Source organism: Hyposmocoma kahamanoa, unplaced genomic scaffold (genome assembly GCF_003589595.1).
Source record: "Hyposmocoma kahamanoa isolate Upper Pololo Valley unplaced genomic scaffold, ASM358959v1 87, whole genome shotgun sequence".
Classification (NCBI taxonomy): Eukaryota; Metazoa; Arthropoda; class Insecta; order Lepidoptera; family Cosmopterigidae; genus Hyposmocoma; species Hyposmocoma kahamanoa.
This window is the reverse complement of record NW_020654422.1, coordinates 15,884,915-15,901,821: the sequence shown is the minus strand read 5'-3', so window position 1 is coordinate 15,901,821 and position 16,907 is coordinate 15,884,915. Positions and strand designations below refer to the sequence as shown.

The 16,907-nt window shown below is 36.4% G+C and overlaps 1 protein-coding gene across 1 annotated transcript in view; it reads left to right on the top strand.

The window, feature by feature from the left end:
* The window catches only part of LOC113235477 (probable phospholipid-transporting ATPase VD), a 112,684-nt gene that overhangs the window by 61,800 nt on the left and 33,977 nt on the right, over nt 1–16,907 (top strand). The gene's annotated exons all lie outside the window — the stretch shown is intronic.

Below are 16,907 nucleotides of genomic sequence, written 5' to 3'. Positions count from 1 at the left end.
TGTGTGTGTGTGTGTGTGTGTGTGTGTGTGTGTGTGTGTGTGTGTGTAAGTATATATACTTATATATGTGTGTATAAGTATATATGCACACATATACATATAAGAATATGAGTTATGAGAACAGTTCAGCGACACTGCAACAACGAGCGCATACAAACGAAATAAATAAATATTACACAACATCAAATGCGTTGCTCAGTGCCTCTACCCATGAGATTACAGTGACATTTATCGCTAGCGAATAAAAATGTTTGTGTACAAAAATGTTGCTGTATACAGCGGTGTATAATTTGCCATATAAAATTGTGAAGTGATTTACGCGTGCCCTGGCGACAACTGTCACAGTAAACTCGAGGTAGAGGCACTGATCCCAAAGTAAGTAACTACAGTACTTGTGTTATGGAAATCGGAAACATCGACATTGCCACAAACACCCCGACCCGAGACAATATAGGAAAGTTAGTTTTTATTCATTGACCCGGCCGGGAATCAAACCCTGGATGACAGAAATGGCGACATCATGAAAACCGCTGTGCAAGCTACTCGACCATGGAGGTTGTCAACTTTGATCTCATTTTAAATACTAACTATTGAACCATAATGATATTTATAATTATTAATACAAAGATCGAACACTTAGAAAGAATTTCTTCGGTCCGGCCCGATTGGAACCAATACGCAACGTCTTCTAGCAAAGCTAGCTAGTTAGCTAGCGCCTGGCTCGGCGCTACTAAGACACAGAACGAACCAGCGGACATCACGAATGATATTTTCTAGACACGATATAGGAACTGATTTGTAGGGTAGTGGTTTAACAGTGACTGTTAATGGTTGAAAACTATGCTATCTTGCTCCATCACCTGCGCTCGTTTCACGGCTGATAACAATATTATCAAGTGACTAACGCGGTCGTGTTATGCCGTGATTTGCCAATCTGCAAGAGTTTAGAGTTTTTATACTAATTACAATTAATGAATTGTATATTAAGATTAAGAGCATGCCGCTAGCGCATGTTTTTCCACTTACGTTTCACTACAGTAAAGACGAAGAAAATTTATTTTTTTGTACGATATATTGTATTTTACTAGCAGCACCTTGTGAAAGAGTTCGTCCAGGGAAGCACTGCCATCTTACCTATTTCTGCCGCCAAGTTGTATTGTGAGCATTACCTACTGTGTTTCGCTTTTGAAGGATTAGGGTACTGGTGAAATTACTTTCCAACTTGTGTATATAGCTGACGGGCGCAAAAGCAATGCCCCTTAGATCTTTGCGAATTGTTCGTCTCGTCGCTTGGTCTCTAAAAAAGATAAATGCCCGTATATTTTAATGCAGCCGTGTAATTTCAGCGCTTACCAATTTCTTCCGGTCAAAGATTGCCATTTTGTCATAGAGCCTCTATGGCAAAATAGCGACCACGGATTAAAAGAAATTTTATATATTGAAAACACGTGACTGGATTTAGTAAGCATTGCCTTTGTATATTAGTAGCTTAGTATTAAACGGAATTAGTCATTAATGTTGATAAAATCATCGCCAAGTTGAAAAGAATTCATGTTATCACTTATTTCATACTCTGATAATGGCGAATATACTTACACGTGTTTCAAAATGAAATAACGTATATTGTTTACGTTTATTGGTTTTCCAACCGTTCCTTGAGGCATTGTGTTCTGATTTGAAATTAGAAAATATATGAAATGAAACTATTTATGGTCACGGTTGACTGGCCATGGGACCTGTAACGGGCCCGAAACGTCGGTTTGTTCGAAAAAACAAATATACGCGATTTAAATCCGGAAAAATAGTTTCATTTCCTATGTGTAACAATCGCGAAAACCTAAGTACTCGATAGAAAATATATATTTAAAGCATTGCCAGAATTATAATTGAAAATGTATTTTATAATTGTATTTTAATTATTATACTGATAATCTCCCCTTTAACAAGTATTGACATAACTTTCAATTGCGACGGAAAAAGGTTATGTACGTATTTCCATCCAAAGTTGTCATGTAAATAAGTCGCTTTCTTCAAAACTGTCAGTTAGGGCCATTGACCTACCAACAAAGTTAGGGCCGTTAATGTTGTAATGAACGATAAAAAGGATGCAAAAAAAAACAAATTGTGAAATTAAAAAAATATTAAACAAAAAAGGTAAAAGATGTTTTTTTTATTATTTAGATGGATGTAAATTAATTTAATATTCCGCGAACCCAGTGATGGTTAAATCGTGCAAAATAGCTGCGCTTACATTAAGTATTTTTTCATACATTTTTCCACCCTCCCTGCGCATAAATTTCATAAATCTATATAACACAAGCGCAACTACAGTCTACCACAGTCAACCACTAAAAATATACCCGACACGTGTTTCGACTCTCCGAGGCTTCCTCAAGGGTTGTTGATTGTTCGACGCCTGGCCGAACAATGAGCTCACTTAGAATAGCTGGTCATTTTTATATCCCACTACCCCCACAATTACTATAGTTGAATTTAAAAATACCCGCAATAAAGATGATGAGTAGTGGTGTCGCAACATTCAGTTGTTCATTTGTTGTATCTAATCATTTTCATCTGTTCTAAAACACCCAGACTTAGATCTTATTGGCAAAAAATAAATTATAAAGGAGTTGTTCCTTTAGTGGTTTACTAAAATAAATGGAAAATTTAAGCAGGCTATTAGTTGGTTTTTTGTAAAGAGCTCTCAAAACCTAGAAAATCTGAATTAAACACAATTTATTTTTGACCGGCAATTTCCACAAAATCGTTAGGGATTTTTAATACTATGTAAAGTAAAACGGAACGCAATCCCACGAAACGAAACGGATTTTTATGTAATTTTTTGTCTAACGGGCCAGTGGCCAATGCGATATAAAATATTGTCAGATCGGATATCAATGTCATTCTTGTTGCAATTTAATTAGGTTTAGTAGAATGAAGGTTTGAATTTTTGTTTTAAATTTATTTCTGGCCATGGAAACAAAGTCCTTCAGCCGAAAACATAAAAATAAGTTTTTCTGTAAATACGGCCGCCACAAAGAGGATAGGCAATTTGAGGCGGCGTGCTTGGATTGACTCGGGATTCCTTAGAACGGGCCGATACGGGTATTTTAGTTCGAGATTCGTATAATTTCGCGTTTTAATCTTCGATTAAGGCACAATAGCACTATCCTATTCCACTTTAAACTAGATTTCACAAAATAATTGAAAGTCAATTGTAAAATAATTGAAAGTCTTTTGTAGTAAATAAATAAATATAAAATGCTGGTGACAATTTTTTATTTTTATTTTGCTAAGCTCTTTATTTCAAGCTTAAATCTAGCAAAACAATTTGAGGCTGGTTAAATTTTTCTGGGAATAAAGTACCAAGGTACTAATTCCGTACAAATCTTTTCCCAGTCATAGAGTAAAAGTTGTTTGAATGTTAAGAATGTCATACAACGTTGTTTTGGTTTAAAAAATATATGTCTCTGTTATAGATTACCGACGACATTGCGTAATCATATTATAATTTCATAGAACTGATTGCGTATGATTTTTATTATTTTTCGATTTGTCACGCCTTTGTCGATTTAATCTATATTATATTTATAAAGTACGTGCAGCTAGTTCATGACAAACAGTAGTTGGTCAACCAATGTTCAGAAAACAAACAACGATTGACTGACCATGTATTAGCAGCAAAGCCTTTTGCTGTTAACAACCTATATAAATAATCTAGAAATCAGAGATTCTCAAACTTTTAGACTACAATAAAGTAATTAATCATTTTTTTGTGATTATTATATAGTATGTTATGATTATTAATACAAACATCGAAAAAAAAAAAAACAACTTAGAAAAAATTCCTTCGACCCGGCCGGATTCAAACCGACATCTTCTAGCAAAACCGTGCCAGACGATATGCCAACTAAACCACAGAACGAACAATAGATATATATTTAGAGTTTATAGTATACTTTTTTCTGAAAAAATAGTAATAACATGGTTTGTAACGTGTTTAATAAGCAAGTAAACACGTTATAAACCATGTTATTAAAGTCTAATAAATTTCATAAACAAGAAAACAAAACGAAGGTGAAGCTGGTCCCAGGGCATTGTTAAAGCATAACTATGTCAAGTATGAAACAGGCTGGCATTGATGCAGGCCAATAGGCGAGTGTACTCTTGTCTGAACAACTTGATAAATTACTCACTAATCACGTAATACCATGTCACATTGTGTGAAGTTAATTGTGCATTAAAAAAAATGCAAGAATTCCAGTTAAGATACATTAACAACGTGAACAAAAGCTAATTTTGAGTTCATTTAACTACTATAGTGATCCATTGAACTTTTTTTATTAGACTGAGAAATAATTTGGTTTTTTAAACTTATTTTAGAGAATATTATAGAGTAGTACGGATCTATAGTAATAATAATGTACCCGATATCATTATCAGTTACCTGACCAGATAATCTACCTTGGCATACTTGGAACTCTAAATAGACTGCGGACCCAAGTCGGCCGGTGCAAGGAGATCATGCACAGGTGGGGTTATAGCTCTAAGAGTGCATGTATTTGTGGAGTCTCTCCCCAAGCTATGGCACATCTTTTGTCTTGTCCTGCGTGACCACTGACTACCATAGCAACAAAAAATGAACTCCCGGACACTGCCTAACACCCAGACTAGAACCAATTTAACTGCCTCCATGGCGGAACGGTTATCATGTTGGATTACCACGCAAGAGGTCTCGGGTTCGATTCCCGTGCAGGGAGAAATATTTGTATGGCCTACATTTATTTCTATCGTAAGTTTAAGTGTACTTTGTCGTTGTTTTTGAGTGTGTGTCCATGGCACCCTCTCTCGACACATAGTCTAGTGCGGGGCTATGAGTGTGTACGTTAATAAAAATAGAACCATAAAAAAAAGTGCGCAAATTATATTTATATTTAAATTATATTATATTTAGGAAATATCTTAATTTGATTGTAGCGGGAATAGAACGCGGAACCTCGTCGACTAGCTCCTGTAGCGCTAACCGTCGACCCACCAAGGTCATTAATGCATATAGAATACAAAACAAACACTGACACCACGTTTGCCTGTCTAACGAACATGATAAATTTACATCTATGACAAAACCGGTCGTATTTATGCGGTCATATATATACATATACAGGAGACCTGATAATTTCCATTTTTTTTAATTAACATAGACAACAGATTTGAAGACACGTCAAACGTGTTAATTAAAAACGCAAACGAATATGGAATATTTTGCAGGCGCAAGTGCAGTAGCCCCGAGGCTATTGCACTTGCGACTCTGTTATATCAAGTTATAGCGTGATGCAATCGCTTATTATCACACCCACAATTTGTCAGTTGTGACTTCTTTTGTTTCATTTTATCATCTTTATGTTTATCTCCATTTGCTCATCACAACCTTCTTATCTAAGAGCAATTAAATGTACATTACACCGAAATTAGTTTAGCGGAACTATTACCAAGTGGTTGTGTTTAATTTAATATATTTGTCAACTTTATTAACACTTTTCGAATTTGTCTGAATTGGTTAATTAAATAATAAATTACATTCTAATTTTAATATAAAATAATAATTATAAAAATCATTTATTTCGGGCAACAACGGCCCATGTCAAAATAAAAATATAACATATATGTGACAACGATATCACGATCACGTGAGTCAATAACAATATATGAAGACGATCTTATCTTTAATATGTGACCTTACCTATTTCTGCCGGCAAGCAATAATGTGGGCTTTACTGCGTTTCGGTTTTGAAGGGTAAGGGCGCTGCTGAAATTATAGGCACATGGGACTTGTTAACTTATGTCCTTTGGGACCTTTAAGAAGAAAGCTCTGAGTGACACTGCAACCATTATGGACAGGCGTGTCGTTTACCACCAGGCAGACGACTGTTTGTCCCGTTGCTTGGCATCATAAAAAAAAACTCTTTGAAAAACATATTTTGCATGCAAAAAACTATATTATGCCGTATGTGAGCATGTCATGGATAAACCTACACATTCGATGAAGTTTAAAAAACCCCAGATCCTTGCAAAAGAAATACGTTATCTACCCAGGACGCTGCGAGAGGCTTTTGAAATTAAAAAACATCCTAATTTCAACAGGGAAGATGGTTTCTCCGTACCACCAGTTTGGGATCCAGTATTTCCTCTGATGAAAAATCCTAAACAGATATAAGACTGCAGTACTAATTAATATGTTTTAATTTATTCCAATTTCCATTATTCATTAATAATAAATTTAACTTAATAAAAATTCATATTTTTACAATATAATCATTTGTAAAACAATATAGCGTAAATTGGAATGTTTCTTTGTAAAATTAAAAATAAGTATTTAATTAATAACTTTTGTAACTATTGTGAAAAAATAGGGTGGTTTGCATTAATATTAGACATAAGTAATAGATGACTGTACTACCTCAGTCAACCGTGACCATAGGACCTGCAAACGACCCGAACGTCGGTTTGTTTGAAAAACAAATATACGCGATTTAAATCCGGAAAAATAGTTTCATTTCCTAAATATATTTTTAATTTATCACCTCGTACGTTTCATATTATACGTCTGTTTTATGATATCAAGTGACGAGACAAACAAGTTGACAAGTCCCGTGTGCCTGTAATTTTACCAGCACCCTTACGCTTCAAAACCAGAACGCATTAATGCTCACATTACTGCTATGCGGCAGAAATGAGTAAGGTGGCAATACTGCCTTGAACGAACTTTTCCACAAGTATCTCTACTGCTACTGAAATGCAGTAGAGCTACATGTAATGCAGTGTCGTCAGTCAAAGAATCATTTATTCCATGTGTAAAATTAATTTATACTTGAAAAGTGTCACTTTTAAGTTACTGCTCGTTTACTATGCTGACTTCCCTGAGAAGAACGAGCAAGAAAGTGTAGGGATTGCTCTAAAGAACTACAAGAAACTCTATCGTAGCTAAATTCTAACGTTTATTGTAAATTTTTCATATAATTATCACAGACAAAAATGCGATAACATTCAATATTTTTATTATACAAACGCTTCGACTATGCACTTTTTTGTTATGTATGACATACTTTCATTATCTATAACTATGTGTTTATAGCTCTATTCGAAGTTAACACACTTAAAGCCTTGTGCACGTAATCATTTTCATTACATTTTACCTATGTTTAAACTTTCACGAACTTTGGCCCAAAGTTTCGCATTGTCGGCGCTACCTGGATAAGGAAGTCCCGGGTGCGCTTCCCGGAAAATAATCTTTTCTAAATTGGTTTTGGTCTGGGTTATAGGGTCAATTTAATTGCTCTAGTACTTATAATACAGGGAATTTTAAGTAGCAGTAGAGCTCCTTGTGAAAGAGTTCGTCCAGAGTAGTACTGCCACCTTACCTATTTAGGCAGCCGAGCAGTAATGTCAGCATTACGGTGCTGGTGAAATTACAGAACTTTGTCTCAGGTTGACGGGCGCAGTGGCAGTGCCCCTCAGATCTTTACGATTTAATGCTCTGAGTGGCACTGCAACTGCTAAGGACAGGCGTGTAGCTTACCATCAGGCGCACGTCTTGATCGTCCCGTCACTATATGTTATGAATAAAAAAACCTAGTTTGATTATACATGATACTGGGTCTGACTTTTCGCCAAGATTCTAAATGGTGATTATGTTAATTTATTATTTATTTATTTAAGACTCAGTAACAACCACACGAACCATGTACGATATTTAATACTAATTTAATGTTATAACGATATATCACTCTTTAGCTTGGAACAGACGACAATTGTGCACAACATTGAAATAAAAGATATTTAGTTGCATACCCTATTTAAAAATAAATACGAACTTTTATAAAATTAAAGAATGGAACTTCAAGGAAACCATAAATACAAAATTTACAAAAAAAATAAGTAAAATGAATGATTGCAAAAGATTTGCTAAGTACTCCAGCAAAGTTCTTGAAACTTACGTATATATATCATCAATGTAGTACGAATGGCTATTAGTTATAATTATTACAATTATGAATTATTGAAATAGTTCATAATTTCTTATATATCTATAATTATACGTTGTGATTTAAATAACTTATTTTCTCAATATTAACTTTATTGAATATCACGATGTTTTGCTACATGATATTCAATTATTTATTGAATAGTATTTAACATTACTGTAGAGGCCGTTAAGTAAGGGATTGCAGGACGAGTGAGGTATTAATACGAGTCAAGCAATCCCCGTTTCGCCCAAGGCGTGTACAGTGCTTTTCTCAAACAATGCGAGGAAATAGTAAAAGAATAAAGACAGGAAGATGTATAATAAAAAAAGTAAAAAACAAAATTATTTATCAATTTAAATTATTAATCATCATTATCATCAACCCATTTATATGTCCCACTGCTGAGCACGGGTCTCCTTTCAGACGAGGGCTTAGGCCATAGTCCACCACCCTGGCCCAATGCGGGTTGGGGACTTCACACGTTTTCCGAGGGTTGTGAACCTTCTTCAACGTGCAGGTTCTCATCACGATGTTTTCCTTCACCGAAAAGCTCATAATAAATTTCAAATTAAATTTCGCACATAAATTCCGAGAAACTCAGAGGTGCGAGCCCGGATTGTAACCCGCGACCTTCTGCTTGAGAGGCAGTAGGTCAAACCATTAGGCCACCATGGCTTTACGGCTTAATTAATATTAAAAGTATAAATTATATTGTGATTTTCTATGTTCTTTGTGGTGATATTCGTGAACTCTATATTCCTGCAAGCACTGTACGTCCCTAAAATTAGAGCAGTCTGAAACAAACAAAGGTTTGTTATATGTACTTATTTACTGTATCAAAACCAATATCTTTCAGTGTTACACATTACGATATATATACAAACAAACCTTACATAATCCTTAGTTGCTAAGAAATTGTCATCTGGAAGGCTCCAGGTGACAATTTCTTAGCAACTACTTACTTTAAAAATTTCAATATGTTTTTCAATATGTTTCTGCAGTAAATATTTTTGAATTTTAATTTTGTAACCAGCAGTTTGGCGCTTCAGTAGGGACTTCAACATACTGTATTCCAATGATGACGCTGTGTTTAAGTTGGTTTGTACATTTGAGTATGGAATACGTGGCCCATACTGTTGATGGCTTTTGAGTTTTAGCAAGTTCGCTAAAATAAACTACAAACACAGTCCATGAAAACGAATGCTAATTCGTCGCCTCTCCATTGCATGAAAGTTTCATAAGTTTTCATGTATCTTACTTTGCTCATAGCTGGCAACAAGTGTTCCATCGCTAATATTGCCTCGTTTTAAATTAGGAGGAGTACACAATCCATTACTGTATTTTCGTTACCGCTCGTCTTACTCATTTTCACGACGAAAATACAAAAACGGTGAAACAACAGAGACGAATACCAAAGCACTTTAATTAATTTTACCGCCTTTTTCTTTTCTTTTTTAACTAAGCGGTATACGTAGGTATTTTTAATTCTCGCAGTTACTAACACTGGACAGTTGGCTGTATGAGTTTTTAATTTGCCTGTTTACATAGTTCATCTAGATTTGGAAATTTAGAAAAGTGGACAGCAATTGATTTTCATATTTACTTTGCAGGCCTTGGCCGGGAAGAAGTCTCACGGTCTATAAATTACTAACTTCCCGTGTTCTTTTTTTGAAAGTAATGTAAACATTTCCAAGCATGTTTGCGAAAATATTATTAATACAAAAATCAAACAGTCGATGCCATCCGTATATTAGACACGGTACGCTGAAGGCGCTGGTTGGAATCCGGCCGGATTAAAAGAATTATTCTAAGTGTTATTTTCTCAATATATCATCTATTAACAGACCTTATATGACCTTTTAACAGACTAGGTAGGTGCTGTGTTTTGTGTCCCTATCGACAACACAGTAGTTTATTGTTAAGTTACCATTAGTCAATTATCAAATTGCCCACTTCAGTGCTTTTCTAAGTCTATAGTGCCGTGTAAACACTAGCAGCCGTTTTGCTTCAATGAATCACCATTTTATTTACCTTTCGCGACGACTTTGAAGACTGAATTACATCATCATATCTTCACAAATAACAAATAATTTATCGATGTGATGTTTTGAATAAAATATTGTATACACGTTGCTAAGTAAAATGTATGCTAGTAGCAGTAGAGCTCTTGGTGAAAGAGTTCGTCGCACACTGGGGCAGAATACCTTAAAGGCTGGTATTAATTCAAAAACCCAAACGCCATAATTACCTTCGTTATATTGGCAGTTATTTTACCAACATGTCCACTCGTCAGACGCCGAAGTCCCGTGGCCGATAACATCCCCCGTCTCTCTCCCCTCAGTCGCAAAAAAGGCATTGCGGAGAGAGCACGACTGTCACTCGTTAATTCTATCTTTTTTATTAATCTCAAAAATATTGTGGCTTGTTAAAATATTTTCAAGATTCACGTTTTGGACATGGAGACGTCAGCTGCAGGTATGTGCTATATTTTTATAATTACTATATAATAAAATTTAGTACATACGATGAATCATTTATGATTTATCTAAGAATATATTACAATGTTCAGTCTTTAAAGTAAAGAAATAGGGTTTTTGATATTTACCTAATAAAATAATGTTTTTTTTATTTATAGGAATTTTAATAACGTACGACTTCTCTTGGTTCCAGGACCTAATTGTAGCACTGTATCGTTATCAAGAAAAGAACTATACGACATCTTAATAAGTTCTGGTGAGAGTGAAATTGAAGTGTAAAATTCAAGGGCGAACAGCCTGTTCCGAATCTGATTTGGCGAATGTAAAGAGAAAAACATAAAAATTAAAACAATACTTTATGTGTTTTATTTATGTATACGTTACTATTAAACCTTATTTATAATTTTACACATGATTCAAAGCAATTGAAAAGTTTTAAAGTATCCTGCCCCACTGTGCGTCGTCGTAAAGCAGTAATGTGAGCATTACTGTAATCCGGTTTTGAAGACTAGGGGTTGCTGGTGATAAGATATTACAGGCACATGGGACTTGTCAACTTGTGACAGTGTCTCTCAGATCTTTGTGATTTAAAACTCTGAGTGGCACTGCAACTGTTATGTTATGGAGAAGCGTGTCGCTTACCACCAGGCGCACGACTTGTCCGTCGCGGCACTTAGTATCATAAAATAAAGCATACTTTATTATATATATTATAATATAAGCTCTATTGGAGCTTACTTTTTTTAAACACATTTCCGTTTCATCGAACTTTCATTCGGAAAAAATTCTTCATTATGAAGGTTACATTATGCAACTAAGAACAAGTTGTTTACTGAACCATGTAAGCTGTAAACGCAAATTGCGTAGACGGTTTCGCTTTCATTATTCGTAGCCACTTGTAACCCTCTAATACGCTGCGTCTTTTGTACAGTGTTTATGTATGTAGAAACATAAATAATACTTTTCGGATCGAAATCACGTATATTTGTTTTATTATATTTTGCAAATGGTATCTGGTGTAAATTGGATATTTTTTAATTATTTTAGTAATTATAGTTCAGATTAAAGTAGTTTGCATTAATATTAGATATAACTGCTTTATGATCAAAAACGTCTGAGTCAGCCGTGACCATAGGACCTGTACCCAATTTAGATCCAAAAAAATTGTTTCATTTCCAATGTTATACCCTTATGAACGAAACCTTACGAAGTATAAATCAGTATAAATAATTAAGTTACCTATTTATTTATTTAATAATATCATATGTAACATAGTAAAATTAGAGAAGTATGGTAACCCCGTACAAAGTAACAGCGCTACGTGTATGCATGCGCGACCGCCGCGCACCGTGTGACAGACACACACATTCTGGGGGAATCTGCTTACAGATAGATTTGTGGTACTGGGCTGAATCCTGAAGGGGAGCAGATCGACCGCACCAAACCCCCAGATTCTTCTTCCTCTCCGCTGTAGGCACGGGTACGCTGTTGCTCGTCCGTGCCTCCATCAGCGGCTGGCCGCGCTCAGAGCAGACCCTCCCGGAGAAGGGGAACACATTGGTCTCTCGACTCCAAATGTAAGATTCGCCGAACTCCAGACGAGACTTTCATTTCGGGCCCCTTCCCCGAGTCCTTAACCCAAGGGCCATGATGACCTGGGACCAGGACAACATCCCCTCTATTGTGACGTTCAGTGTATCCTCCCCCAGCCCTCGTGGCGGATCTGTTGAGTAGCTCCGCCGTAACACCCTACACGCATTCGCGTAGACTCTTGTCCCTTGGAGAGCTCACCGCACGGGTCCATAGATCAATTCGGCTGCAGTGGACAGGACGAGCGGCAACGACACACCGACACGTCTCTTCTCCCCCAACTTTTCCCTGCGCTGTATCCACGTGGGCGCGCTCGACGCGGACCATACGATACGAGCCCGTGCCAGCCTAGCTCCATCGGCGGGCCCGTGGGTACGTCGTAGCTTCACCGTGGTAAGAAATCGACTACGGCTAATGAGCCCTCCCGCCACCACAAGATGACCCATTCGGGGGGCGAGCCTTTGTCTGTACATCTGTGTGTCAGTCTGTAACATTGTAACTCATAAACGGATAGCCTGGCCTCAAAGCGGTTTTGTATTCATTAAGACTAATTTAACCAGGACGGTTTAGCTATATTTTACCAACATCTGCCAAGCTATTTAAAGATCATCAACTTTTATCCCAGAGCAGTGATCTCAGCCATGAAATGGTTGTCTATTTTACTTCCACTTGGCTGATCCACTTAAAATTTAGACGCCACAATAAAGTGGTATCGTTGGTCTGATGCTGCAACCAGAAAAATTTGCAGATAACCCAACTCCTACAGGGCGACCTATTTCGGTGCCGAGGTTGCTCCCCGAAATCTTTAGCAAACCGAGAAGGTTGCTGTGATTCCTGGAGGAGCTTGGGTGGTACGAACAGGATTCAGCACCCACCATACGCAAAAGCCTGTTACACCAAGTACGAAGTAACCCGACTCCTCAATGAGTTACAGCAAAACTATCGTGTCAGGGCTCATTGTATTGGTCTCATCGAGTAGTTAGCTAACAGACGCTGACTATGTTCTAATGATGAAACAGGAAGGTAGACACAGGAACAAGGAAAGTTTTGTTAAAGGTAGACCCGCCGAGTTTGTGATCGGTAGATAGTTCTCTACTTTTTCAATTTTAATTTTATCTATATAGACATTATACGCTGAAACTGTATGTATAAACTGTATGTGTGATTTCAGAGATACGTTTGCGGTTTAACAATGTGATAAAAGTATTTTAATACAAACTGTTAGCAATACCTATAAACTTATCAATGTTATTGTTGCCATGTTAGGTGATTTGTCAGTTTCAAGTGTTACTTGACTGTTACGATCTCTTATTATAAAAATTGACGTTAATTATTTTTTTAAGGCTTTCTGTCAATCTTTGTTTTTTAAAACGTCATTACTCCTACTTGATGTTTTGTTGAGAGCATACCATAAAACCTTAGCTGGTTCACGTTATCTTTGTGTTTACTTGACTACGTCAGAACCCGCTTAAAAATGGTTAATCCCTTCATTGCTTACCTTACTTATATTATAATAAATTAGACGAGGTATTTTATAGACTTTAAATATTATTTATTGCAATAAACACAAATAGAAATTACATCGAATAACATACATAACACAACAAGTTACGAGGTCAAGAGCACATCAAGCTGATTTGAATTCAACTCCGCTTACAATAAGAACTGTTCCAAAGTGTCAAGCTTGATACGCTCTAGACCATATAAAAGACCTTATGCTACGTAGCAATCTTTTCTACGCAAGTTTAATTGCTGTGAATCTAACAAATCCGTTCGTAAAAAGAAATACGGAGGCATTGACTTACAATTATATGGACGTCGGGTCCGCGCTAAAAAGTGTCCGCACTTGTAAGGCGCTAAAATCGTATACAGAGCGCGACACTCCGCTTTAGTCTTCATTTGTTCTACTGACAGCGCGATACTGCGATGACATTACAGTTTAAATTTCGAATAGGTTGACTTGGGACATTTTTTTCGTGGTTTTTGTATTAGACCCGTCGTCCATTTATTTGTAAGTCAATGTACGGAGGAATCTCTTTTAGTGCTTAACCGACTTCAAAATGGAAGAAGTTCTCAATTCGATTGTATTTATTTTGTGTGATGTTAACGCGATTACTCCGATTTGTATGAACCGATTTCGATGGTTCTTTTTTTTTGTTGTTGGAAAGGGGTTACCTCAGTGGTGATTCCATTCAAATTTGAAGAAAATATTGTACCTCTAACGGCAAATTAGGGGATGAATCCGATTTAGTGAATTTCACACATTTTTAAAAATATTTTAATTGAAAAGTCATATTCCAAAATTCAAGACCACGTGTTAGATAAAGATGTATAGAAAGACGACATGGCTCTAGATTCTGCCTCCGTGGCCGAACGGTTACCATGCCGGACTGCCACGCAGAGGTCCCAGGTTCGATTCCCGGGCCGAGAGAAATAGTTGTATGGCCTACAATTATATCTCTCGTGAGTTTGGGTGTAATTTGTAGTTGTCTATGTGTGTGTCCATGGCACCCGCGACACAGGGTTTCCCTAGTGCGGGGCTATGTTGAGTGTGTGCGTTATTTATTTATTTATTTATTTATTTATTCCACACTTTGATTCCAAGTGTATTCCATAGCATTTAAGTTTATTTGAAAATAGCAATCCCTAGAGTTTCTTGCTCGTTCTTCTCAGGGAAGTCAGCATAGTGAACGAGCAGGAGCTTAAAAAGGACGTTTTCAAGTGTAAATTCATTTTGCGTATGGAATAAATTATTTTTTTACTAGACTTTGACCCACTTTTCGTTAACCGATTTAACGATGAAACTTAGCACATTGATGTTATTCCAACGAAAATAACATGTTATTGTGATCTGATGATGGAAATGGCAGACAGTTGAGAAGAATTCCTCAAAATTGTACAGCAGCTACTTTGAGTTTAGTTTTGACGAGGACTGCGTTTCAGTTATCGTTGAGGAGACCGCGGTAACGAACACAGCGGATAATCTAACTTTTAAGGTCGGTTAATTTTTTAACCGAGTTCAGAAAAAAGGAGGAGGTTCTCAATTCGACTGTATTTTTTTTGTATATATGTTACGCGATAACTAATTTGGGAACCGATTTTGATGATTGTTAGAAAGAGGGTACCTCACTATTGGTTCCCACTGAAATTTGAAGGAAATATTATATATATTATATAATATTATATAGATGTGGAGTCTAAGGTTGGCAAACTAGGGGAAGAATCTGGTTTCGCGCACTTTCCGGTAACCGATTTCCATAAAACTTGGCACATAGATGTAATTCCACTAACTTTTGAGGTCGGTTTTTTTTTAATAAAAAAGTTACAATTATTATAAAAAATTATAATTACTATGCTTTGTAGATAGCTGCAACAAATAAGAATAATGTTGCAAAACCATTGCGTCTTATAAAATAATAATTGGCTATTAAGGCAATGAAATCAATTGGCGCTAATATCAATGTGCCATTATGAAAATTGTTCATGTCTTCTGGATAGTCCTGAACCGGGATCTATGTTGGCATGTAATTTTAACCGATTATTTGTCTCACAGACTTACTAAATTACATATCAAGTTCTTGAAATTTCGAGATTATTTATTGCACATAGAAAACTAAACTATTTTTTCGGATGTAAATCGCGTATATTTGTTATTTGAAAAAACTTAATGACTACCTGTCGGCCGTGAGCAGAGATAGGCAGTGGGTTAAAAACCAATCAACCTGCCCGGGTTTTACCCAAATCGCCGGGTTTTAACCCATATTTTTCCAAAGTCGTGGGCAGAAACGGCAAATACGGATTATGGTGTACTTATTAGAAATTTCGATATAAAAAATCATTTTTAGTGTGAAAAAAAAGGCGACTCCACACAATACCCACTTTGCGATCCTCAATATTAAGGATGCACGTTACGATTCGATTTTTATGAAAATCGATTCAAGTTCATACGATCTAACAATTTTTTGTATCGATTTTTTATATCGATGTATAATAACTGCCTCCCTAACGATTACCACGCTGGACTGCCACGCCGATTTCGATTCCCGGGCCGGGAGAAACATTTGTAAGGCCTTCATCTATGTCTCTCATGAGTTTGGGTGTAATTTGTAGTTGTCTATATGTGTGTCCATGGCACCCGCACTAGGGTTTCCCTAGTGCGTGGTTATGAGTGTGTGCGTTACTATTATTATTATTATTTCAATGCGATTTTCAAGTGAATCCGTTCAGTAATACGTACACATGGGAAACCCTGTATCATGGGTACCTTGGACACGCATACAGAATACCACAAATTACACCCGAATTCACGAGAATAATTATAGGCCGTACAATTATATCTCCCAGCCCGGGAATCGAACCCAGGACCACTGCGTGGCAGTCCAGCATGGTAATCGTTCCGCCACAGAGGCAGTTAACATTCAATACAAAGGCAAATCGAATCGTCTATATCAGAAAGCATAGACTTTTGTAATGATGTCATTCCATTTAAACAAATCTCGATTTATAACACATATTTAGTTGTTAATAGTTTTTGACCTCGATTTTGAGCGGTAATGGGTATTAATCCGACGTTAACAAGGCTCTGGGCTAAAACCCGGTGACCTGTAAAGGATCCGAAACGTTGGGTTATTTGAAAAAATATTTATATCCGAAAAAATAGTTTCATTCCCTTTTACTAAAATGCTTTTATAACCTTTTATCATGAGCATTTTTGTCGCTATTCATTTAGGTACACATTGAAAAAACCCGGCACTGTGAGATTATTCTAACATAAAGTATGTGACAGATAAAGCATGGTAACACAGTACGGAGTATA